This window comes from Panicum virgatum, chromosome 5K (assembly GCF_016808335.1).
Source record: "Panicum virgatum strain AP13 chromosome 5K, P.virgatum_v5, whole genome shotgun sequence".
Classification (NCBI taxonomy): Eukaryota; Viridiplantae; Streptophyta; class Magnoliopsida; order Poales; family Poaceae; genus Panicum; species Panicum virgatum.
In genome coordinates, this window is record NC_053140.1 from 38,819,513 (window position 1) to 38,843,593 (window position 24,081).

The 24,081-nt window shown below is 47.6% G+C and overlaps 1 long non-coding RNA gene across 1 annotated transcript; it reads left to right on the plus strand.

The window, feature by feature from the left end:
- Window positions 1–1,974: 1,974 nt before the first annotated feature.
- Window positions 1,975–10,198, plus strand: LOC120707371. The gene is made up of 2 exons (XR_005688968.1): window positions 1,975–2,011; window positions 8,728–10,198. It is a non-coding gene; the product is annotated as an uncharacterized LOC120707371 (long non-coding RNA).
- Window positions 10,199–24,081: the final 13,883 nt, after the last annotated feature.

A 24,081-nucleotide genomic window follows, 5' to 3' on the forward strand; every position in this document is an offset into this window, starting at 1 on the left:
TTCGACCGCGTTTTTCTCCGTGATCCAAGTCTCAAATTGAGTTTCGTCCAAAACAAAAGTTGTAGATCTTCTCTTCCTCTACGACTTTTGTTTTGGCCAAATTTCATGTTCCCATATGAAAAATTGAGTTCTGGATGGTCAAAATCGGGTCAAAACTTTTCAAATGCGGGCACTATTCTTCTCCTGTGTGTTACTGTGCTCGCCCGACGCCCATGCCGGCAACTGTGGCCGTCGGCGAGCTCCTCCATGCGTCAGCCATCGCGCCCCGACCTCTGTGCGAGCTCGTCCTTATCCTCCCGGGGCACAACTCCATTTTCCCCCTCCCCTTCATCTTCTTCCTCGCGCTCGCATCACGCCGAGCCGAGCAGAGCTGCCGCTGGTGCGATTCCGGCCAACCCTCGCCGCCCCAGCTCAATTCCGCGTGCCCCAACCCTCCTGGCCTAGCCCCGCACCCACGCCGCACCTTCCCGAGCTCGTTCGAGCCGTTCCCCGGCCGAATCGGCTCTCCAATCGTCGGCCGCCCGAAGCTCCACCCCCTCACGCCGATGACCCCTCTCCAGCCTCCCTCCGCCCAAATCGAAAGCATGGTGAGCTTCCCCGCACTTCCCTCATGCTCCCCGACCCTTTTCCCCTCTATTTCCGGCATCGCCCTTGCCGGGGCGCCACTGCGGGTGCTCTGCTTCCGCCGCTCGCCCGCCGCGGGGCCGTCCTGCGCCAGCTCGCGGGCCGCTGCCACACGTCCTGGGGCCGGCAGGCCTCCCTGGCCGCGGGGCTGCCCCACCGCGCCGCCGGCTAGCCGCCACCGCCGGGGAACGCCGCCCGCCGTGCCGCCCGTGGCCACGGCCATGGCCACGGCGCGAGCTGAGCGCGGGGTTGGGCTGGGCTAGGCCTTCCACTGGCATGTGGGGCCCAGCTGTCAGCCGGTTTAGGGTTTAGGGTTTTTTCAAAAAGCTTTAATTCGGCTGAGATTTTACAAAATGCATAACAAATTGTAGAAAAATGCTAAAAATGCAAACTAAAATTTGTTAGGTTGATTAAATCAAGATCTTTAGAGGAAAAATACTCATGCTTATGAAATGCTAATTTTACACCATGCTAAATTTTAGTATGTGCTTAAGCTTGTTTAATTTATTCCTGCTGTTTTGGTGCTCTAAAAATTATGAAATTTATGCAGTAGCTTAATCTTTGCAAGTGTAGTTCACTGAAAAATTTCCATGTGTAGAAGCTTTGTGTATGTTGCAAATCATTTTATGCTCGATTTATTGTGGCTAGGGGCAAAATAAATGCTTTCTTCTTGCAATAAATGTTAATAAATTTTGTTGCTTGTGATATCAATGTATTTTCATTCTGGTACAATTTTGTGTGACATGCATTAGCTATATCATGTTATTTTTGGTAAATTTTTGTGCTAGATCATATCTGCAAGTTAGGTCCTTGTTTTTAATTTGCTCCTAGCTATGCTCTTTCTCTTATAATTGTTGCTAGTTAATTCCATCATGCATGTGAGCTCCTGTTTAAGTCATTTTAAACTTGTAGTACCAGGTTGATGCTTGCTTTTAGGTACCTTGCCTAGGTTTGCTTGATGTTAAAGTTTAGGTCCATAATTTAATCCATGTTGCTCTAGGGTTGTGTTTAATCCTCCGAAGCAAGTTTAGTAGCTGTTGTTTGGAGGAAACACTTCAGGCTAAAACAAGTTGAAATTCTGAACCACACCTAAGCACTCAAATCGTTCAGTTGTTACTTTCTTTGTGGTGGCTGCTCAGTCGATGCCTGTCAGTTTTATCTGTTCTTTTAATTGCATTGCTTTAAAATGCATCGCATCATGAGCACTCATGCATCGCACTGTGTTCTAACTGTTGCATGTCATTCTTTTTCATACGTGTAGATGCCGCGAACGAAGCTGTCTATGAGCTGGTTGCTGAGCCAGTCCAGAAGCCGCAAGCAGAAGAGCAGCAGGAGGACGCAGTTGAGCACGCTTCCGAAGAAGTTGCTAACCCCGCTGACCTGCAAGGTAAGCCCCGGAGCATGACCCTAATTTAAGTATTCAATGTTTATTTAAGTAATTTGTGCATTTACGTTCTAGGAGTTGTATGGAACCCTAGTATGCATATTCTCCCTAGGTACCTGTGAGTCTATGCTAGTTTTTAGATGTCGTTAGAAATGCTTTGCTAAGTAGGATCTCAGTAGAAGTCGAGTGATTCCCGTCACTCGCGAGATTTAAGATCTTGTTTCTGATAGCAAGTGGCTTGGAAATGAATCAATAAGGAAAGAGAAATGGAGACCGGGCGGAGATGAGTTAGTTTCGGATATGAAATGGATGGAAAGTAGCCTCCGCCTATGTCGTTTGAAGACCGTACCGTTGTTGGCATTGTTGATCGAGGATTGAACAGTACTAACCACATGCCGGAAGTAGAAGGTAGTCGAAACCGGTAAGCTAATTACCTGATTTGCAATGATACCTTGAATCGCGACCCACTACTCTGGGAGTGGAATGATGGCGGGTGTTGGATGGTATGTCGCCTTCGGGTTCTCTGGGAGTTCGCTATGAGGGACCCATCACCCGGGTTTTGGCAGGTGTGATTCAGACGTCGGGGTGATGATGGGAACAGTTGACGTGCGTGGCCCGACGGGGCTTACATGTGTCGTGTTGGTTAGGTCCACCTTGCAAGGTCAAATCGGATCGATTTGACGTGACTCGCGGATATGAGAGCCTTGGTCTCTGTGTCACATCGTAGTAAAGATGTGGAATGAGAACGGAATGGAAATGTTTGGTTTGTATGTTACTGAAGGATAATCTGATCCACCATGTGTGCTCTAGATGCTTAAGCGAATTTAGTTAATACTCGATATACTAAATGGAGATAAAATATTGCAAGTAAGGATTCACCACTAGCAGCCTTTCAGCAAAAGAACTCTAGAGCTAAAAAGCTTTGCATGTCTAGGAAATGGGCTAAGTATACCCAGAGTCGGGTAAGCCTTGCTAAGTATTAGTATACTCAGGGTTGTTGCTGTAACCCATCTGAGCAGGTTGTGTCCCCGCTGACTTCGAGGAAGTCTGTGCTTCCTGGATTGGACAACCACTTCCTCCTGGGTGGACCGTCGAGTGGGTCCCGTCTTCCCCGCGAAGCACGGGCAGGTTGGCATCACATCGGTGGGCAGGATGTGGAGCCCACTTTTATCGTCGTTGGTAGTTATCGTATTGTATTTCGAACTCTATTTTAAATTTTTGCTGCGTTTGAACTCTATAGTTTGTTTTCAAACCTTTATGTAAAACTCGTGTTGTAAATTAATTTGAAAATCTCTGTATGCTTGTATCACCTGTGCTCGTCTTCGTGCGAGTCTTCTAGTGCAAATGTGATCCTAGAGTACAGTAGTTTAATTGGGAATTACCCGATGGCCTGTCGGATTATACCGTTTTAAGTGCATGGGAACTTGATTATTCATTAAGATGATAGTTAGCGCACTTAAGCCGATTTAATTTGGGCAGGTCTGCTACACTCAGGTAGATTGGAAGGAACTGCTGCAGACTGGTGGGATGCTTACACCGCCGCCCATGCTGATCAAAACACCATCACCTGGCAAAAGTTCAGAGGGTTTGATGAAGCTAAGGAGGCAGGAATTCCTAGCTCTGAAACAAGGGGGAATGTCCGTGAGTGAGTATCGGGACAAGTTCATTCAGCTGTCCCGATATGCCCCCGCAGACGTGGCCACAGATGGGCAGAAGTAGGACCACTTCAGGCTAGGGTTGAATGCACTCATCAAGTATCAGTTGCTGGTGCATACCTTTGATAGCTTCCAGAAACTGGTGGACAATGCCATCTCAGTAGAGAATGCTCGCAAGGAGATGGGCAAGTAGAAGCGGAAGTTCGAGTCACAAGGCCAGTCCAGCAGCTCGCGCCCTCACTTTGGAACCCCGCAAGGAAACCAGTACCGCCTAGGAGGACAGAATGTCAGCTTTGGGCAGAATCAGTATCAGTACCAGTGCCCAGCTCAGCAGTACCAGCAGAATCAGTAGTCGGCTCAGCGCACCACTCTCCAGCAGAACCGCCAGAACACTCCCGCCGGTACCCCTGCGAGGAACAACAACCCCGCGTCTACTGGAGGCAACGCTTGCTTCAAGTGTGGTGAACCTGGACACTTTGCCCACGCTTGTCCCAAGAGGAATACTCAAGGTACGCCAGGCCAATTCAGTAACAGTGGGCAGAGACAGACTACCCAGCAGAAGCAGCAGCAGCCGAGGAACAATAACTAGACTCCCCAGGTCAACCGAGGACAACAGAATTATGTTCAAGGGAGAGAGAACCATGTTGCTGCAAAGACCGCTCAGGAGGCCCAGGAAGTTGTATTCGGTATGTTTTTAGTCAACTCTGCCCCTGCATCAGTTTTATTTGATTCTGGAGCATCACATTCTTTTATTTCTGCTCAGTTCGTAGCAAAACATGGTATTCCCGTGCATTCTATGTCAAAACACATGCTAGTTAGTTCGCCCGGGGGAAACATGAAATCCATGTACCAGTGTCTTGGTGTCGGATTCCAGATCATGGGTAGAGAATTCCGTGGCAACTTCGTAGTACTGGATTCTAGGGGAATCGATATCATTCTTGGAATGGGATGGTTGAGCAAGGTTGATGCAGTGATTCAGTGTGTCAAGAGGTCAGTGCTCCTCACTAGCCTAGAAGGTGAAAGATTTGAGTTCATGGCAACACCTCCAACCGCAACAGATAGTACAGTGAATCAGTTACGAGGGAACTCTATTGAAGATATCATAGTAGTGTGCGAGTATCCAGATGTTTTTCCTGATGATTTGCCAGGTATGCCACCTGAACACGACATTGAATTCATCATAGATCTTTTACCTGGTACTGTGCCTATTGCTAAAAGGCCCTATAGAATGTCTGTTGGTGAGTTAGAAGAACTTAAGGCACAGTTAAAAGAACTATTAGATAAGAAGTTCATTCGTCCTAGCTCTTCACCTTGGGGAGCTCCAGTGATCTTTGTTGAGAAGAAGGATGTTACGCAAACGATGTGTGTAGACTACAAGTCATTGAATGAAGTCACTATCAAGAACAAGTATCCTTTGCCTCGTATAGAAAATTTGTTTGACCAATTGAGAGGAGCCAAGGTATTCTCCAAGATTGACGTGAGATCCGGATATCATCAGTTGAGGATACGGCCATTAGATATTCCCAAGACTGCCTTCACCACAAGATATGGATTTTATGAGTATATGGTGATGTCATTCGGGTTGACCAATGCCCCAGCTTACTTCATATATCTGATGAACAAGGTGTTTATGGAGTATCTTGATAAGTTCGTGGTGGTATTCATCGATGATATATTGGTGTACTCCAAGAATGTGGAAGAACATGAGGAACATTTGAGGCTTGTTCTGCAGAAGCTCAGGGAGAATTAGCTGTATGCCAAGTTTAGCAAGTGTGAGTTTTGGTTAGATGAGGTGTTGTTTCTTGGGCACGTCATCACCAATGGAGGAATTGTTGTTGATCCAGGGAAGGTCAGAGATGTGTTGAAGTGGGAACCACCTCAGATAGTGTCAGAAATCCAAAGTTTCTTGGGACTCGCAGGCTACTACAGAAGGTTTATAGAAGGCTTCTCCAAGATAGTGAAACCCCTTACCTCACTACTAGAGAAAGGAAAAGAGTTTGTATGGTCAGATGAGTGCCAAGCTAGTTTTGAGGAGTTGAGGAGATGGTTGACTACAGCACCAGTGTTGACTATGCCGGACATTCACAAGAGCTTTGATATATACTGTGATGCGTCTCGACAAGGACTAGGTTGTGTGTTGATGCAAGAGGGACATGTGATCGTTTATGCGTCTCGCCAGCTAAGGAAGCATGAGCAGAATTACCCCACTCAGGACCTGGAATTAGCAGCCGTGGTACATGCTTTGAAGATATGGAGGCATTACTTGTTGGGACACCGATGTCAGATATATACTGATCACAAGAGTTTGAATACATCTTTACTCAGAATGACCTCAACCTAAGACAGAGAAGATGGTTAGAGCTCATAAAGGATTATGACCTGGAGATACATTATCATCCAGGAAAGGCCAACGTGGTTGCCGATGCTTTGAGTCGCAAGAGCTATGCCAATATGGCTAGGGGCAGTCAAATGCTACAAGAGTTGTGTTGGGAATTTGAGAAACTCAATCTCGGATTTGTAGCCCATACTGAAGGGATCACAATAGAAGTTGAGCCGACTCTTGAGCAAGAGATACGGAAGAGTCAGCTTGAGGATGATAAGATCAAGGAGATCAAGGAGTTGATGGAGAAAGGCAAGACACTTGATTTCACTGAGGATGAGCAGGGGATTATGTGGTTCAGAAAGAGGATATGTGTGCCGGATGTAGATCATCTACGAGAACAGATTCTAAAGGAAGCCCATGATTCAGCTTACTCGATTCATCCAGGCAGTACGAAGATGTACCAGGATCTGAAAGAGAGATATTGGTGGTATGGCATGAAGCGTGATGTTGCAGCTCATGTGACCATATGTGACGTTCAGAGAGTCAAGGCTGAACACCAGAGGACAGCCGGTTTGTTGCAACCGTTGAAAATACCAGAATGGAAATGGGAAGAAATTGGAATGGATTTCATTGTGGGATTACCACGTACAAAGGATGGCTATGATTCTAAATGGGTTATCGTGGTTCGGTTGACGAAGGTAGCTCACTTCATTCCAGTGAAGACTACCTATACAGGAGCAAAATTAGCAGAGTTGTACATATCTAGGATTGTGTGTCTACATGGGGTACCTGAGAAGATTGTGTCTGATAGAGGTACTCAGTTCATGTAACACCCCTGTGTTAATCGTCTCGCTAATCACGAGTTAACTCGCTAATCGTGGACTCAAATTCGTCGTTAACGCTAATCGCGTTCGCTTAGTAAACATCTAATTAGCCGTGTTCGATCTCGTTTTTGTCACCGATCCGAGCTTCAAATCAACTTTCGCCCAAAACGAAAGTTGTAGATCTTCTTTTCCTCTACAACTTTTATTTTGGCCAAATTTCATGTTCCCATATGAAATTTGGAGTTTCAGCTAGTCGAATTCGAGTTAAAATCATTCAAACGAAGAAACAGTGCATCTCCTGCTCGGCACTGTGCAGATCGCCGGCCATACCGGCAACTGTGCTCGTCGGCGCCTCCTCCACGCGTCGGCCGTCGACGATCCTTGCACGCTGCGCTGCGCGTCCTTATCCGGTCGCGGTGCCGTCTCCGTCTTTTCCCCTTCCATTGTCTTCTCCTTCCTCGAGCTCACGCGTAGCGCAGAGACGAGCTCGAGCCGTCGTCGTTCGTCGCACCGGCCGAAGCTCGCCACCCCGCCTCGATTCGTCGCGCCCGGAGCTGCGCAGACTCGCCGTCCATCCACTCCGACCACCCACGAGCGCGACCGAGCCCTTCACCGGCCGAAATCAAGCGCTCAGACCACTGCTCGCCATCACCGAGCCCGCCGAACTTCGCCCTCGCCGTCGAACTCCCCTCTCCGGCCTCCTTCCGCTCAAATCGAGTCGCCGGTGAGCTTCTCCGCGCTCTCCTCTCCCTTCCCAACCCTATCCCCGCTTGAATCCCGCACCGCCGGAGCCGGAGCGCCGCCGCGCTGCCGCGGAAGCCCTGTTGCGCCGCCGGCGCACGCCGCGCGCCACCCCTGCGTGGGCCTGCTCGTCGCCGCCGAGCGCCCCGAGGTCGCCGAGCACCCCTCGTCGTTGCGCCGCCCCCTCCCGCTGGCGCCTTGCTTCGCCATGGCCGGAACGGCCCGGCCACCGCGCGCCGCCGCGAGCCGCCATCGCCCCTGGCCTTGGCGCCGCCGCGGGCCGCCTGCGCGCTCGCCCCTGCGCCGCCCCGCGGGCGCCCTCGCTCCGCTGGGCCGCCCTGACCACGGCCCGGCCAGGCCGCGCCGCTGGCCGGCCGCCGCCGTCGGGCGGGGAGCCGCACCGCCGCCGAGCCTGGCCGTGGCCACGGCCCTGGCGCGCGTGCGAGGCAAAGCAGGGGAGCGCCCCTCTTTTGCTCCCTCTGTTCCAATGACAAGTGGGCCCACGGGTCAGAGGATTAGGGGTGGGGTTATTTATTTCTTTGTTATTTTTCGGCTGAAACTTTGTAATCGCTTAATAAATCAAGGAAAAATCCTAAAAATGCAATCCAAATTTTGTTAGGTTTCTAAAATCAAGATCTTCAGATGAAAAATACTTGTGCAGGTGAAATATCACTTTTACCCCTACTAAATTTAGGGTTTGCGTTTAAGCTAGGTTAGTTTGTATCGGTTGTTTGGTTTGTCTATAAATCATGAAAATTTTATGTTATCTTACTCTTTGCACGTGTGGTCCACTGAAAAATTTGCAGGTGCATAATCTATGTGCATGTTCGTGGATCTGTTGCTGTTTAATTTCTTTTCTAGGGTTAAAATGAATGCTCTCGATCGTCAATAAATGATGTTAGCTAATTTAATTTTCATGCATGGGTAACCTCATCAAAGCAAGTTTCTGTTTTAATCCATGCTGCTCTAAGCGAGTTTAATAGTGGTTGTTTCGAAGGAAAACACTCCAGGCTAAAAGGAATTAGCAACCGAAACCTCATTTCAGCACGGCACCTTTCCTTTGAACCATAGTTTTGGAATGCTGTTTACCAGTCTTGCCTATGCCCTTAACTGTGTGTGTTGCATTTCATTGTACCTTTTCATGAGTTTCATGTATGGCATATTTTATTCGTGTAGACGCTGAAACCGACGTCATCTACGAGCTGATTGCCGGGCCGGTCCAGGAGCCTTTCGCAGGAGAACCGCAGCCAGAAGAAGTCGTTAATCAAGCTCCCGGAGAAACCACTAACCCCGCTGACCTGCAAGGCAAGCCCCGGAGCATAACCTTTATTTTCAAGTATTCAATGTTATTATTTAAGTATTGTGCATTAAGTTTTTAGGAGTTGAATGAAACCATAGTATGCATGTTTCTCCCTAAGTACCTATGAGCCTCTACTAGTATACAGGCACCGTTAGAAATGCTTTGCTAATTAGGGACCTGGTAGAAGTCGAGGGATTCCTGTCACTCGCGAGATATAGGTCTTGTTACTTATGAAAAAGTTACTGAAGAAGGAATCAGTGAGAAAAGAAAGGAAAACTGGAGACCGGGCGGAGATGAATTGGTTATGGATATGGAATGGATGGAAAGTAAGCCTCCGCCTGTGTCGCTTAAGGACCGTTCCGTTGTTGGCCCTTTGACTGAGGATTGAACAGTACTAACCGCATGCCGGGAGTAGGAGGTAGTCGAAACCGGTAAGCTCAGTACCATATGTGCACCGGTAGGCGGACTTGATACTGTCTTCACCAGTGGAGCTAGTATACAAACTCATGGCTGACCCTTCGTTGGTATCGGTGGGGCTAGCAGTCCCGGGTCGCAGGGCAGTTCGCCTATTCGGTGTGCATATGTGAAGGGTTGGTGTGTATAGCCCGACGGGGCATATATGTGCCGTGTTGGTTAGGTCCACCTTGCAAGGTTAAATCGGATCGATTCGCCGTGACTCGCGGATATGAGAGCCTTGGTCAATGCGTCGCATCGTAGTAAGGATTGAATGGACAGAAAGAGAAAAGTTGGACTTTTGTTGATGTTCTTAAAAAGATAATATGATTAACCATGTGTGCTATAGAGAATTAGGCAAACCTAGTTTCTAGCTATCAACACAATTGGAGCTAAAATATTGAAAGTAAGGATCCAGTGTAAATAGCTTTTCAGCAAAATAACCCAGAGCCAAAGAGCTATGCATGTCTAGGTAATGGGCTAAGTATACCCATAGTCGGGTAAGCCTTGCTGAGTATTAGAATACTCAGGGTTTGGTTGTACCCCTTTTTAGCAGGCTATATTCCGGAAGACTTCGAGGAAATCAGTGCGTCCTGGAGTGGTCAGCCTCTTCCTCCAGGTTGGACAGTCGAGTGGGTTCCGTCTTCTCCGTGAAGTGCAGGCAGGTGAACCTCACATCAGTGGGCAAGATGTGAAGTTCGTCTTTTGGGTCATCGACGTTATTTATCGTACTGTATTTTGAAGCTTATTTCAAACTAGTGGTACTTTCCGCTGCGTGTGAACTCTGTTTGCGAAATGTAACCCTGGCTTGTAAAACTTTATTGTAAATTAATTTTTGAAACTTTTGTTTAACTCTGGTTGTAAGTTAAGTTTGAAAACTTTTGTTGCTTGTAATCACCTGTGCTCGTCTTTTGGCGAGAGTTCCTGTGCAATCGATCCTGGTTAAAGCAGGCAGTCTGAGAGTACTGGTAAAGTGCAGTATCGGAGGAGTAAGTTTAATGGTTATTTAGTGCACTTGATCGGTATTATTTGGACTGTTTTGTGACAGCTGGCATCAGAGCTAATTGCACTGGGGGGTGATTACTTGAGTGCTTAACTGCAAAACTTTTGGGTTTTTCGAAAAGTTGACGCTAGATGCGCTAAGGAATAGGATAGATAGTTCGTATGCCCTAATTATGTGTTATAAGTTAGAAGGCATCTAAGTATCTATTCATTCCAGCACTTCCAGCATTTACTTCTCGTTAAACCTTACTTTTGTGCACAACTACTATTCTGTAACGACGCACCTACGCTGAGGTAAGCAAGGTAAGCATTCTGGTAGTCCTTAGAATAGCTCACGTGTTTCATACGTGCGCGGGTCCCGTATGATGAGCATACGAGGAGGTGATAAGGCTCAATTCAAACGAGCCTGTCGCTATCTGCCGCCTGATATGGAGTGCGGATTTCATGCCGTGTGATTGTGATCACGGCCATTTCGTAAGGCAATGTTACGAGATGTAAACCTGTCATGCGGTTGGCCATGACCGTGACCCTTGGGACACGTCTACCCTTGGATGTTCCGTAAGGCGAGTGTACGGGAAGTGAATACGTTGTTATGACGTATGCAGCGCTGCCCATTCAGCGTCGAACGTCTGGGTGCCATCTCTATAGTGGATGGTAATGTATGTGTGAATATGTGGGAAACTGCATATGCGTTACCCGTGTGGCGTAGGACACATGGGGGCCGTTCGTGTGTGCTGGCACGAAGGGTCCAGAAATGGATATTTATATCTATCTCTGTGTTCTTCTGCAGGAAACTAACCACGTTAAGCGCGCTATAAAATCCTTGATCGTAGGAACGACTAGTATATATAGGGAGAGTACGTATTTGTGCCACTAGTCGTATTCGTATACCATGTTTGGTACTTGCTTGGGTGAGAAACGATAGAACGTGCATGCATCATCTCATCTTTGGTTGGTTGATCACCTTGCTTGTTGCATTGTTTTATTAAATGTGTTGTTTTTACCTGAATGTCTTCCTAGGTTCGTGATGTGGTAGTAGGCCAACGTAATCTGCTAGTTGATCTTGAGTTGAGAAGGTCTTTTGTAAGTTGGGGGATTGGAGTTTTGTGAGAGCCTTACCAATAGTCTAGCTTGTCATTCAAATCCAAACTCTTGATCTATACCTCGAACCTATTTCAGCAAAAGTGCTGTTTCTTTCTCTTTTAGGCTGTCTAAACCTTGATGTCGGTCAACAAAACCTTTCGATCCATGGTCCAATGAATCTTCTAGTATCTTTCAATGTTGGGCATTTCGATTCCAACATTTGAAATCGTGTACCTTCGTTCTTGCTCAGTTAATTTTTGGAGAAATTACAAAGATTTATGATAATGATAACTTTTGAGTAGAGTCATTGTAACATCCTGCATCACCTCATTGGTCAGTGCATTGTTGCATCATGATAGGGCATGCGTAGGCTGACTAACGGTTATGCGTCCGAGTACACTTCGGGTGTCTTCGGTTTCGTTAATTTATCTTGCTGTTGGCATTGTTGGGTTGTTGCTATCGATTTCTCTTGCAGTTGTGTTTAGTTACATAACCCTGATGCCGCGACGGAACCTAGGGTATCATGTGTGCTGCAGCCACATGATTGAGCCACTAGGAGCGCGCTGGTGCCAAGGTATATGTGACATAATTCACTGCAATCCCCTTTTATGCAACCTTACTAGTGTCCTAACTGCTAATCCCTCTCAAGGGTATAGGGTTAACGAGAGGTTAGTCTCGCGCAAGAGAACGGTCCTAAGACGCGTGTTGTATTGTGAGCATTGCAAACTCATGCGTGAATGCATAATATTTTATGCACCTCCTATATGCATAAAACATGGGCATCATCATCCTTGCACCATGGTGTATGCATCATTGGGCCAGCATCATAACTAATGCATCAATTCATATGCACCATTCCATTGTGCATGGAACATTTTATCATCGTGTTGCACCAGCATTGCAATCATGCATTCCAGGGGTGCATCATTATCCGAGCCATCAAGCATTTGCACTATGGGTGAACCATTTTATCTTTATTCCTTGGTATGGTGGCATTGTACTGGCATAAAGGAGCATGTTTTGTGTAATTCATCAGATAATATAATCCTGAGCAAGGATATTCCGAAAACACCTCCTAAACCATCCTTCCGTTTTACCCTCACTTGTTATTCATGAGCCTTGTGATGAATCTCAATGACATTTGCTCTCCTCGTGTTGCGATCTCTGCGCTACGATGGCTTGATTGCCTTGTCTCAGCATCATTCCTTGCTTTGTTTAACCTTTTCTTCTTGAACAGAAATCTTGCATCACTCAATTATCTATTCTACTCGAAGAGTCTCGCAGAAATTGAGTCCGGTTGTTTCTTAAAATCTTTGTCGTCATCAGGAGGCGTCCCTGACTGCATGTAAAGAATGGTTTTGTGTAATGCTAATCTCCTTTTCTCCTTTAGCGTCAAAATCGTTCCGTGGTAAATCACGTCATTGCCTTATCAGGTAAGTCTCTGGAAGGTACATCAGCTTTGTTCTAGGTGTCTGCTGGTTTCATTTATAGCTCTCGTAGGTTCCTGAATGGTTAGCAGACTTGGTCTCATGTTACTGTCCAACCGGACCAAATCCCCTATTGATCGGTAATCAGGTAATCTCATCGGTGGACGGAAGTTGTATGTGAAGCTCAAGCAAGAATCTTATTTCCTGTAGTCTGTGGCAGCTAATCCCTGTTGCTCTCAAGTTATGCCCCGTTTTTGGATCACCTCCTTGCTATCCCTCCATCTTGTAATGCTTATACATGCACGATCTATATGTGCTACAAGAGATTCTCGTTGGAGGTATGCCTGACGGCGCCGCAATGAAACCAAGAGCCTACTCTGAGCAATCAACACATGCTTGTACTACTCGACACACGCTGGTATGGAGATTGCTAATTATGATCCCTTATACCACTGTGTCGGTGTGGTATCTCCTCATGGGCATTTTCCCGCATCTATCGTTCGCCCTTTTGCCTAGAAATCTCTATACCGGACCTAAATCTAGTGAGTCTTTCTTCCGAAGTTACCAAGGGGATCTTTCAAAAAAAAAAAAAAAAAAAAAAAAAAAAAAAAAAACTGCTAATGGACGAAAATGCTAGAAGACTAAAAGATGTGGTAGACAAAGGACCTTGGTTAATTTACCGAAATGTTCAACTAGCTGGAGCTAAGGTATTCTCAAAAATAGATCTACGATCTGGTTATCATCAAATCAAAATCGGACCGGTGGATATACAAAACAAAAAAAAAAAAACAGCATTCTCCACTCATTATGGTCTTTATGAGTATTTGGTCATGTCCTTTGGATTAACCAATGCTCCAGCCTACTTCATGTATCTCATGAATTCGGTGTTCATGCCAGAGCTGGATAAATTCGTCGTGGTATTCATTGATGATATCTTAATCTATTCCAAGACAGAAGAAGGACATGCTCAGCATCTTCATAGAGTACTCCAGCGTCTTAGGGAACATCAGCTATATGCTAAACTCAGCAAGTGCAAATTCTGGCTAGAGGAAGTTCCTTTCACCTTAGTAGGAAATTCTGGTTTTGGACTGCATGTGTAATCTTGAGTTCCCTAAACGACCTTGCTTAGTTTGGGCTAGAAACTCGTGTATGCATTGTTGTGTATAGCTATTTATGTGTATGAGGTTGGTGTGGGTCCTCCCGAAATAGAAGTTGTCCTACTGCTAAAGATGTCTCCACTTTATTCTGTTTCTCAGGTGAATAATGGAGTATGCAGCGGGAAGTAGTAGGAAGGACCCTGGTCAGGGGCACATCAACTTTCTACCCTCCGAAGTCGTGATAACCGAAGCACCAGTGAGGCAATTTGAGCCTTGCCACTGTTGCAAGATGTACGACCGCCCTTGTCTACGAAGCAGCTCCAAAGAAAAGAAAAGTGAACACAGTAAAGTACTTGAAGAATATACTAACCCCAGACCGGAAATAAGTTGGAAGCAAGAAAAGACGCAGAATGTTTATTCGGACACCTTAATGCCACCATCGCAATTTCCGATGGGATTTAAAGATCACCAGGTAGATTGTCGGACTCCCAAGCTCGGTGCAGGAAGCATAGACTTGAGTGGATGGGAAATTACATGCACAGAATTCCTTCCACGTGGTAGGAGGCAAGCTAGCCGTACCACTGATGTCGACCCAGCCATAAGAGCAAGAACTCGTTCACCTGTTCGGAGATCAATGAGGTCAAAGAAGAAATGTCGTTGCACCGGGTGTCAACCTTGTTTCAAGTGTGGCGAATACGGCCATTTTATCAGAGATTGCCGTTCATCTACTTGGAAAGATCCACCGAATTCGGCTAGTACCTCTAATAATCTAAACTGGACAAGGATACTATCCGATGTTCGTAGGTCGGGAGGTGACTCAAGACATCTACTTCGGATGTTAGCTGCACAGTATGAACCATCTACACAAGGTCAGAGGTCAAATAAGCAATGCGATAGAAACAAGTCCGGCACATGGTACCATCGAGAAGGGATGGTTCACACTGAATGCGCTACCCCTAAGAAAGACTCCAAAGGTAAGTCAGTTGGGGAAGGTAATTTTTGGATAGTGCTAATATTCTGGGTTAACGAACATCTTCCCTCCTTATCTGTCACTTACGCGCGTGAATCTCGGGACGAGATTCCTTTAAGGGGGGAAGGCTGTAACACCCCTGTGTTAATCGTCTCGCTAATCACGAGTTAACTCGCTAATCGTGGACTCAAATTCGTCGTTAACGCTAATCGCGTTCGCTTAGTAAACATCTAATTAGCCGTGTTCGATCTCGTTTTTGTCACCGATCCGAGCTTCAAATCAACTTTCGCCCAAAACGAAAGTTGTAGATCTTCTTTTCCTCTACAACTTTTATTTTGGCCAAATTTCATGTTCCCATATGAAATTTGGAGTTTCAGCTAGTCGAATTCGAGTTAAAATCATTCAAACGAAGAAACAGTGCATCTCCTGCTCGGCACTGTGCAGCTCGCCGGCCATACCGGCAACTGTGCTCGTCGGCGCCTCCTCCACGCGTCGGCCGTCGACGATCCTTGCACGCTGCGCTGCGCGTCCTTATCCGGTCGCGGTGCCGTCTCCGTCTTTTCCCCTTCCATTGTCTTCTCCTTCCTCGAGCTCACGCGTAGCGCAGAGACGAGCTCGAGCCGTCGTCGTTCGTCGCACCGGCCGAAGCTCGCCACCCCGCCTCGATTCGTCGCGCCCGGAGCTGCGCAGACTCGCCGTCCATCCACTCCGACCACCCACGAGCGCGACCGAGCCCTTCACCGGCCGAAATCAAGCGCTCAGACCACTGCTCGCCATCACCGAGCCCGCCGAACTTCGCCCTCGCCGTCGAACTCCCCTCTCCGGCCTCCTTCCGCTCAAATCGAGTCGCCGGTGAGCTTCTCCGCGCTCTCCTCTCCCTTCCCAACCCTATCCCCGCTTGAATCCCGCACCGCCGGAGCCGGAGCGCCGCCGCGCTGCCGCGGAAGCCCTGTTGCGCCGCCGGCGCACGCCGCGCGCCACCCCTGCGTGGGCCTGCTCGTCGCCGCCGAGCGCCCCGAGGTCGCCGAGCACCCCTCGTCGTTGCGCCGCCCCCTCCCGCTGGCGCCTTGCTTCGCCATGGCCGGAACGGCCCGGCCACCGCGCGCCGCCGCGAGCCGCCATCGCCCCTGGCCTTGGCGCCGCCGCGGGCCGCCTGCGCGCTCGCCCCTGCGCCGCCCCGCGGGCGCCCTCGCTCCGCTGGGCCGCCCTGACCACGGCCCGGCCAGGCCGCGCCGCTGGCCGGCCGCCGCCGTCGGGCGGGGAGCCGCACCGCCGCCGAGCCTGGCCGTGGCCACGGCCCTGGCGCGCGTGCGAGGCAAAGCAGGGGAGCGCCCCTCTTTTGCTCCCTCTGTTCCAATGACAAGTGGGCCCACGGGTCAGAGGATTAGGGGTGGGGTTATTTATTTCTTTGTTATTTTTCGGCTGAAACTTTGTAATCGCTTAATAAATCAAGGAAAAATCCTAAAAATGCAATCCAAATTTTGTTAGGTTTCTAAAATCAAGATCTTCAGATGAAAAATACTTGTGCAGGTGAAATATCACTTTTACCCCTACTAAATTTAGGGTTTGCGTTTAAGCTAGGTTAGTTTGTATCGGTTGTTTGGTTTGTCTATAAATCATGAAAATTTTATGTTATCTTACTCTTTGCACGTGTGGTCCACTGAAAAATTTGCAGGTGCATAATCTATGTGCATGTTCGTGGATCTGTTGCTGTTTAATTTCTTTTCTAGGGTTAAAATGAATGCTCTCGATCGTCAATAAATGATGTTAGCTAATTTAATTTTCATGCATGGGTAACCTCATCAAAGCAAGTTTCTGTTTTAATCCATGCTGCTCTAAGCGAGTTTAATAGTGGTTGTTTCGAAGGAAAACACTCCAGGCTAAAAGGAATTAGCAACCGAAACCTCATTTCAGCACGGCACCTTTCCTTTGAACCATAGTTTTGGAATGCTGTTTACCAGTCTTGCCTATGCCCTTAACTGTGTGTGTTGCATTTCATTGTACCTTTTCATGAGTTTCATGTATGGCATATTTTATTCGTGTAGACACTGAAACCGACGTCATCTACGAGCTGATTGCCGGGCCGGTCCAGGAGCCTTTCGCAGGAGAACCGCAGCCAGAAGAAGTCGTTAATCAAGCTCCCGGAGAAACCACTAACCCCGCTGACCTGCAAGGCAAGCCCCGGAGCATAACCTTTATTTTCAAGTATTCAATGTTATTATTTAAGTATTGTGCATTAAGTTTTTAGGAGTTGAATGAAACCATAGTATGCATGTTTCTCCCTAAGTACCTATGAGCCTCTACTAGTATACAGGCACCGTTAGAAATGCTTTGCTAATTAGGGACCTGGTAGAAGTCGAGGGATTCCTGTCACTCGCGAGATATAGGTCTTGTTACTTATGAAAAAGTTACTGAAGAAGGAATCAGTGAGAAAAGAAAGGAAAACTGGAGACCGGGCGGAGATGAATTGGTTATGGATATGGAATGGATGGAAAGTAAGCCTCCGCCTGTGTCGCTTAAGGACCGTTCCGTTGTTGGCCCTTTGACTGAGGATTGAACAGTACTAACCGCATGCCGGGAGTAGGAGGTAGTCGAAACCGGTAAGCTCAGTACCATATGTGCACCGGTAGGCGGACTTGATACTGTCTTCACCAGTGGAGCTAGTATACAAACTCATGGCTGACCCTTCGTTGGTATCGGTGGGGCTAGCAGTCCCGGGTCGCAGGGCAGTTCGCCTATTCGGTGTGCATATGTGAAGGGTTGGTGTGTATAGCCCGACGGGGCATATATGTGCCGTGTTGGTTAGGTCCACCTTGCAAGGTTAAATCGGATCGATTCGCCGTGACTCGCGGATATGAGAGCCTTGGTCAATGCGTCGCATCGTAGTAAGGATTGAATGGACAGAAAGAGAAAAGTTGGACTTTTGTTGATGTTCTTAAAAAGATAATATGATTAACCATGTGTGCTATAGAGAATTAGGCAAACCTAGTTTCTAGCTATCAACACAATTGGAGCTAAAATATTGAAAGTAAGGATCCAGTGTAAATAGCTTTTCAGCAAAATAACCCAGAGCCAAAGAGCTATGCATGTCTAGGTAATGGGCTAAGTATACCCATAGTCGGGTAAGCCTTGCTGAGTATTAGAATACTCAGGGTTTGGTTGTACCCCTTTTTAGCAGGCTATATTCCGGAAGACTTCGAGGAAATCAGTGCGTCCTGGAGTGGTCAGCCTCTTCCTCCAGGTTGGACAGTCGAGTGGGTTCCGTCTTCTCCGTGAAGTGCAGGCAGGTGAACCTCACATCAGTGGGCAAGATGTGAAGTTCGTCTTTTGGGTCATCGACGTTATTTATCGTACTGTATTTTGAAGCTTATTTCAAACTAGTGGTACTTTCCGCTGCGTGTGAACTCTGTTTGCGAAATGTAACCCTGGCTTGTAAAACTTTATTGTAAATTAATTTTTGAAACTTTTGTTTAACTCTGGTTGTAAGTTAAGTTTGAAAACTTTTGTTGCTTGTAATCACCTGTGCTCGTCTTTTGGCGAGAGTTCCTGTGCAATCGATCCTGGTTAAAGCAGGCAGTCTGAGAGTACTGGTAAAGTGCAGTATCGGAGGAGTAAGTTTAATGGTTATTTAGTGCACTTGATCGGTATTATTTGGACTGTTTTGTGACAGTTCACGTCTCGATTTTGGCAGAAGTTGCATGAGTCAATGGATACGAAGTTGAACTTCAGCTCAGCTTATCACCCGCAGACGGATGGATAGACAGAAAGGACCAATAAGGTGTTAGAGGATATGCTCAGAGCTTGCGCTCTGAAGCATGGAGGTAGTTGGGATAAGAGCTTATCGTATGCAGAGTTCTCCTACAACAACAGCTATCAAGCCAGTTTGAAGATGGCACCGTTTGAGGTGTTGTATGGTAGAAAGTGCAGGACTCCGTTGTATTGGAGTGAGACAGGACAAAGCCAGTTGTTTGGTCCTGATATCATTAAAGAGGCCGAACGACAGGTGCAAGTGGTCAGAGAGAATCTGAAAGTGGCACAGTCTAGGCAGAAGAGTTACGCAGATACTCGTCGTAGAGAGTTGACCTTTGAAGGAGATTTTGTGTATCTCAAAGTGTCACCTATCAGAGGTTTGCGCAGGTTCAAGGTTAAGGGGAAGTTGTCACCTCATTACATTGGACCATTTAAGATCTTGGCCCGGAAGGGTGAAGTAGCATACGAACTAGAGCTACCAGCCCGATTGTCTGATGTACACAACGTGTTTCATATATCGCAGTTGAAAAGGTGTTTGAGGGTGCCAGAGGAGGAATTGCCACTGGAGGAACTGAATGTGCAGGATGATCTGACTTATACCGAGTATCCGGTCAAAATTTTGGATAGGCTAGTGAGAATTACTCGGAGTAAGAGGATACGGATGTGTAAGGTTCAGTGGAGTCGTCATGCAGAGGATGAGACAACTTGGGAAAGAGAGGATGAGTTACAGGCAGAATTCCCTCGGCTCTTTGCTAGCCCAGCCGAATCTCGAGGACGAGATTCCTTTTAAGGGGGGTAGGTTTGTAATACCCGTAATTTCAAATTAGGAACCTAAATAAAATTACTTAGTTTTGTTGTAGGTTCGATAAGATTTTAATTAATTTCTTTTGAGTTTAGAGCATTTATCGAGAATTAAATAAATATAAGGAAAATAGGTTTGTGCACTTCATGCTGGGTTGCATCTTTTAAGTGCTTGCTGTTCAATTTAAATTCGAATCTTGGAGTGTGAATTTAAATTGAAAGTGTTTGAATCTTTTCGAAAATAGCAAACTCTTTTCTTTTTCCCTAACCCCTTTCAGCCCGCAGGCCCATCCCTTCTTCCTCTCCCTTTTCTTTCCCGCGGCCCAGAAAAACCTTCTCACCGGCCCGTTTCCCGCCTCCCAGCCCAATCCGGCCCGGCGCCCCTTTCCTTTTCTTCTACCGCCGACAGGTGGGGCCCACCTGTCGGGGTCATCCCCTTCCCATGCGCAGCCCGGACTCAAGCAGAGTACGAGTGCCGTCCTACCCTGCGTCTCCGCCTTCCTTCTTGGCCCTCACGCCAAGGGCCTCGGCCTATAAAAGGCGCCGCCCCATGCCCCTGAAGCCCCAACCCGAAGCCGCCGCCTTCGCCCTGGCAAAACCCTAGCCTTCCGCCGCCGCCATTGTTGGAGTTGCTCGGAGCTCGCACCGCCATCGTTCCGCCGCTCCCTCGCCGTCTTCGAGCCCTCTAGGAGTTTCGCGTTGAGGTGGGGATGCTCTACGGCCCGTTTTCCCCTTCCCTCTCGCTCTGCTTCGCCCGGGAGTGCTCGCCGCCGCCGCCGCTAGCTCCACTTCGCCCGTTCTAGCCTGCGCCGTTGCCCTAGATCGTTTGCCCGCGCCGCGCGCATGCTCTCAGTGCAAGCCGCGCTCGACATCGAGCCCCGAGCGGCCGTTTCGGCCAAGTCCGGTGATGCACCGCCGCCATAGCTCGCCGCCGGCTGCTTGCGCCACCGCCAGCCTGCCTCATCAAACCCTAGCCGTCCGATCTCGATCTAATGGCTCGGATTAGATCCAATCCGAGTCAAACCAGTCCAAGACTGGTCAACTGTGTCAGTTTTGCAAATAAACCCCTCGGCTTTTCTATATTAGCACCCACCGTCCTCTGCAGTTGAATAGATTTTACAAAATAGCCCTTTCTTTTATGTTTTAACCCCTAAGTATAAGGTTTAATTACATTTTAGTCCTTAAAACTTGTTTTAGCCATAACTTCCTCGTTTTACATCCGTTTTCGATGATCTTTGCGCTCACGCGATCATTGCAACGTGTAATTAGTTTAGTAACCTCGTTTTGTACTGTTCTTGTTGTTTGGTGTATTGTTTCTTATCTTTTGCACTTGTTTGTTTGTATGTGCGTGTTTGGTGCGATAGATGATCAGCCGTTCGAGCAGCAGCAAGATCAAGACTTCGAAGGACCGGACCAGCAGTAGTTTGAGGAAGGCAAGTGGAACCTTGATCATGCTTTTGTCCCATGAAAACACCAAACAAATCACGTTTACTTTTATGTACATGCATGTGTCTATAATATGATGGGAACCGAATTAAGGATATGCCTAGTGTTGTTTACCATTTTCCTTGATCAACTTGGGTTTAATTTCGTGTTGGGTAACTATGCTAGTTGCTATACTTTGATTATGGTTGGTTAATGATTATACAAATGCTATACTTGTTTTACTTCATGTTCATGATGGCTTAATGTTGTTAATCAAGAGTATTATGTGTTAATTAGAACATGGAGAATCACCCAAGAAAATAGTGCAACCACAATATCACATGGCTCTGATCTTGGCTAATTAATTAGGGACTCTAGCTTGTGACATTCTTACCGAAAGGGCAAGACGGGATGCATCGATGGGGTATAGCTCGGTCCTCTTGTGGCAATTGGTATTGTTTAACGGTCCTTTGGCAAGGTACCACCTCATTAGGACAGTGTTATGACTACTTTGACTTGAAATCTTAGCGGATTGTCATAGGTTAGGGAATATTTGTAAAGGCCTCGTAGCATCCCTATGCAGTCATATCTATAGAAGTGTGATATGGTGCTTGGCCCGCACTTGCATGGTTGGGTTTAAAGTTCTTTGAACTTTTACGCGAATTGTGGTGAAAGCGTACAACCTCTGCAGAGTGTAAAACTGATATATCAGTCAGGCTCAAGGTCACGAGCGGTTTGGACCCTCACATGATAATTGAACTTGAAGTTGATCTAAATCGATACTTTTACTTATGGTTATGTTGTTTATCCTTATTTATGCTTATCTTGTGGGTTTAATGGTATATACTTATATCTAGTTAATGATTGCTAATAAAATATGATGAACTAAAAGTGCAGAGTGCAGTTAAACTGCAACGTCCCACCTGCTCGAGGCCGGGCCCGCTTACATCTAGCAGTTTTCTAGGACACAGACTATCCTCACATATTAACACATATCTTTTCTGCATACTTTGTCCTCACTCGTGCGCACCCGGGAAGAACTTCCCGGTCGGTCACCCATCCCCAAATTGCTCCAGGCCAAGCACGCTTAACCTCGGAGTTCTTTGGAGACCGGCTTCCGGAAAAAAGTTGCAACTTGTTGGTATGAGTGTCGTGGCTCAAGGAAGAGGGCCACAGCCGGGTGGCGTAGTGCACCCGCCTAATACCAGAGGGTGGTTACTCGGGGAAGTACAAGTGATTCGACAGATCTACTTATCAAGCAAGCACACAAGAACACTCGAAGATTTAGAGTGGTTTGGGCCGCCGGAGCGTAATACCCTACGTCCACTGTGAGTTGTATAGCTCTTGTGTCCGTAGATGAGTCTATCCTCTGCCACTAAGTCCCTTTTGGACCTTGAGTTCTTCTCTAACTGGCGTCTCCCTTTTATAGCGCAAGGGAGGCGTGTACACAGGTGTTGGACCCCGATCTATGGGTCCTACGAGGATGTATAGTATACCACAAAATAGACATCAATGGTGCTACAGTGGTTGAGGATCTCTTCGTCGGATACGCTTCATCACCCTGTAGACTCTCTGATCAAAGGGGGGTCTTCACCTGTCTCATCGGCGAGGCACCCGTTGAGGCGGTGTAGGTTGCGGCGTAGACTGTTGGGTCTACCGCGTAGGCGTTATGATACTCCGTCGTCGAGCTGTCATGTCTAACTGGCGTTATAGTCTGATCCGCGTGGCGTGGGTGGCGCCAGCGGCTGCACTGTGCGCCTTGGTAACGCGCGATCAACAGTACAGCCTGGCAAAAGTCACATCGCGCTCTGCTGTGGCAGAGCGCTCTTAACGCCTCCCGCATTGAATGCGGTAGGTGGGCGAGTCTTCCCGAGGAAGCCTCACAGCTGTGCGCGTGCCTGCGCCTGCGGATACGTGGCGGCTCCGGACCCCCCCCAGGCGGGGTGTCTGTTCCCTCCCGCTGAGGGGTCCGGATAGTATATGGGGGCCCGGGACCCCGTGGGGGGTCCGGGGCCCCTGGCTGTTTTGGCTGAGTGCTCCCTTCTCCGGGACACGTGGCGTCACCAGACCCTTCTCTAGCAAGGGACGGGTCCGGGGCAGCTGGCCGGGTGAGAAGGGCTTCGGACCGCGAAGGACCGGCTGCTCAGCCCTTTAGGGCGTAGTTACGGATAACTATGCGAGTCTTGACACAGCAAGAGGGGGTACCCTAGTCCAGAGGTACCGACAATGAGTATCCTATTAATCCTATTAAGTTCTAGGCCGGGGTGTCACATACTTACCTCCTTAAGAGACCGACGTCCCCGTCGGTCAATCCCAAGTCAGGAACGTCCTCTCTTGGCCACGTCCCGTACGTCCAGTGCCAGCAGCCCATGTGCCACGTCCGTGCGTCCAGTGCCAACTGTCCTTGTGCCACGTCCGTGCGTCCAGTGCCAACGGCGCATTCCAGATGCCCGCGCACTGACCCGCCACGCGCCCATGCACATGCCGGTGGTGTGACATAAACCATGTCAGCTATTCCTTGAATTAGCCTTGCATGTATATTATAGATGTTTCCCTATAACTTGTTGAGTACCAACTATAAGTGTACTTACCATTGCATAATTGCTGCTCAGACAACAATAATTGTGCGGAGTATTCAAAAGACTTCGAGGATTTCTAGGCGTATATCTCCCAATCATCTGCCTGTGTTGAAGAAGATTCCGTTGCTACTCTATAGACATTTATTTATTCGCTTAAGACATTCAGTTTTCTAATAAAGTCTTTAATACTCTCTTATCGCTTTGCACTTGTGATGATAATCATTTTATAGTCAATCATGTGTGTGTAAACTGATCCTGGTGCACATATGAAATGCATTATGTTTGCCTTTATAAATTGGGTGTGACAACACTACGTCTCCAGAAAACTTGATTTTCCTATACGCCCTAGAAAAATTCATTTAGGAAGTAGTAATGTCTGTAATGGTTGAATTCATTTAGGTTAAATATGGTTGCAGAGCACATTGTGGTTGTATGATGAGCGAGAGAACTTTGCAAAAATAGTACTGCAAATAATAGCTTTTGCAGTTTTGCCATTAGCCCCACATTTCATAGGCGCAGGTAGTTTCATCGTGTTATTTATTAGAAATGGTAAATTTACGAGTGGTCAATGTTTATTGAATTTTTTCGATGAGCCATCAGCCGCGTCAGGCCTCAGGGCGACCCCCCCCCCCCCCGGCGGCCG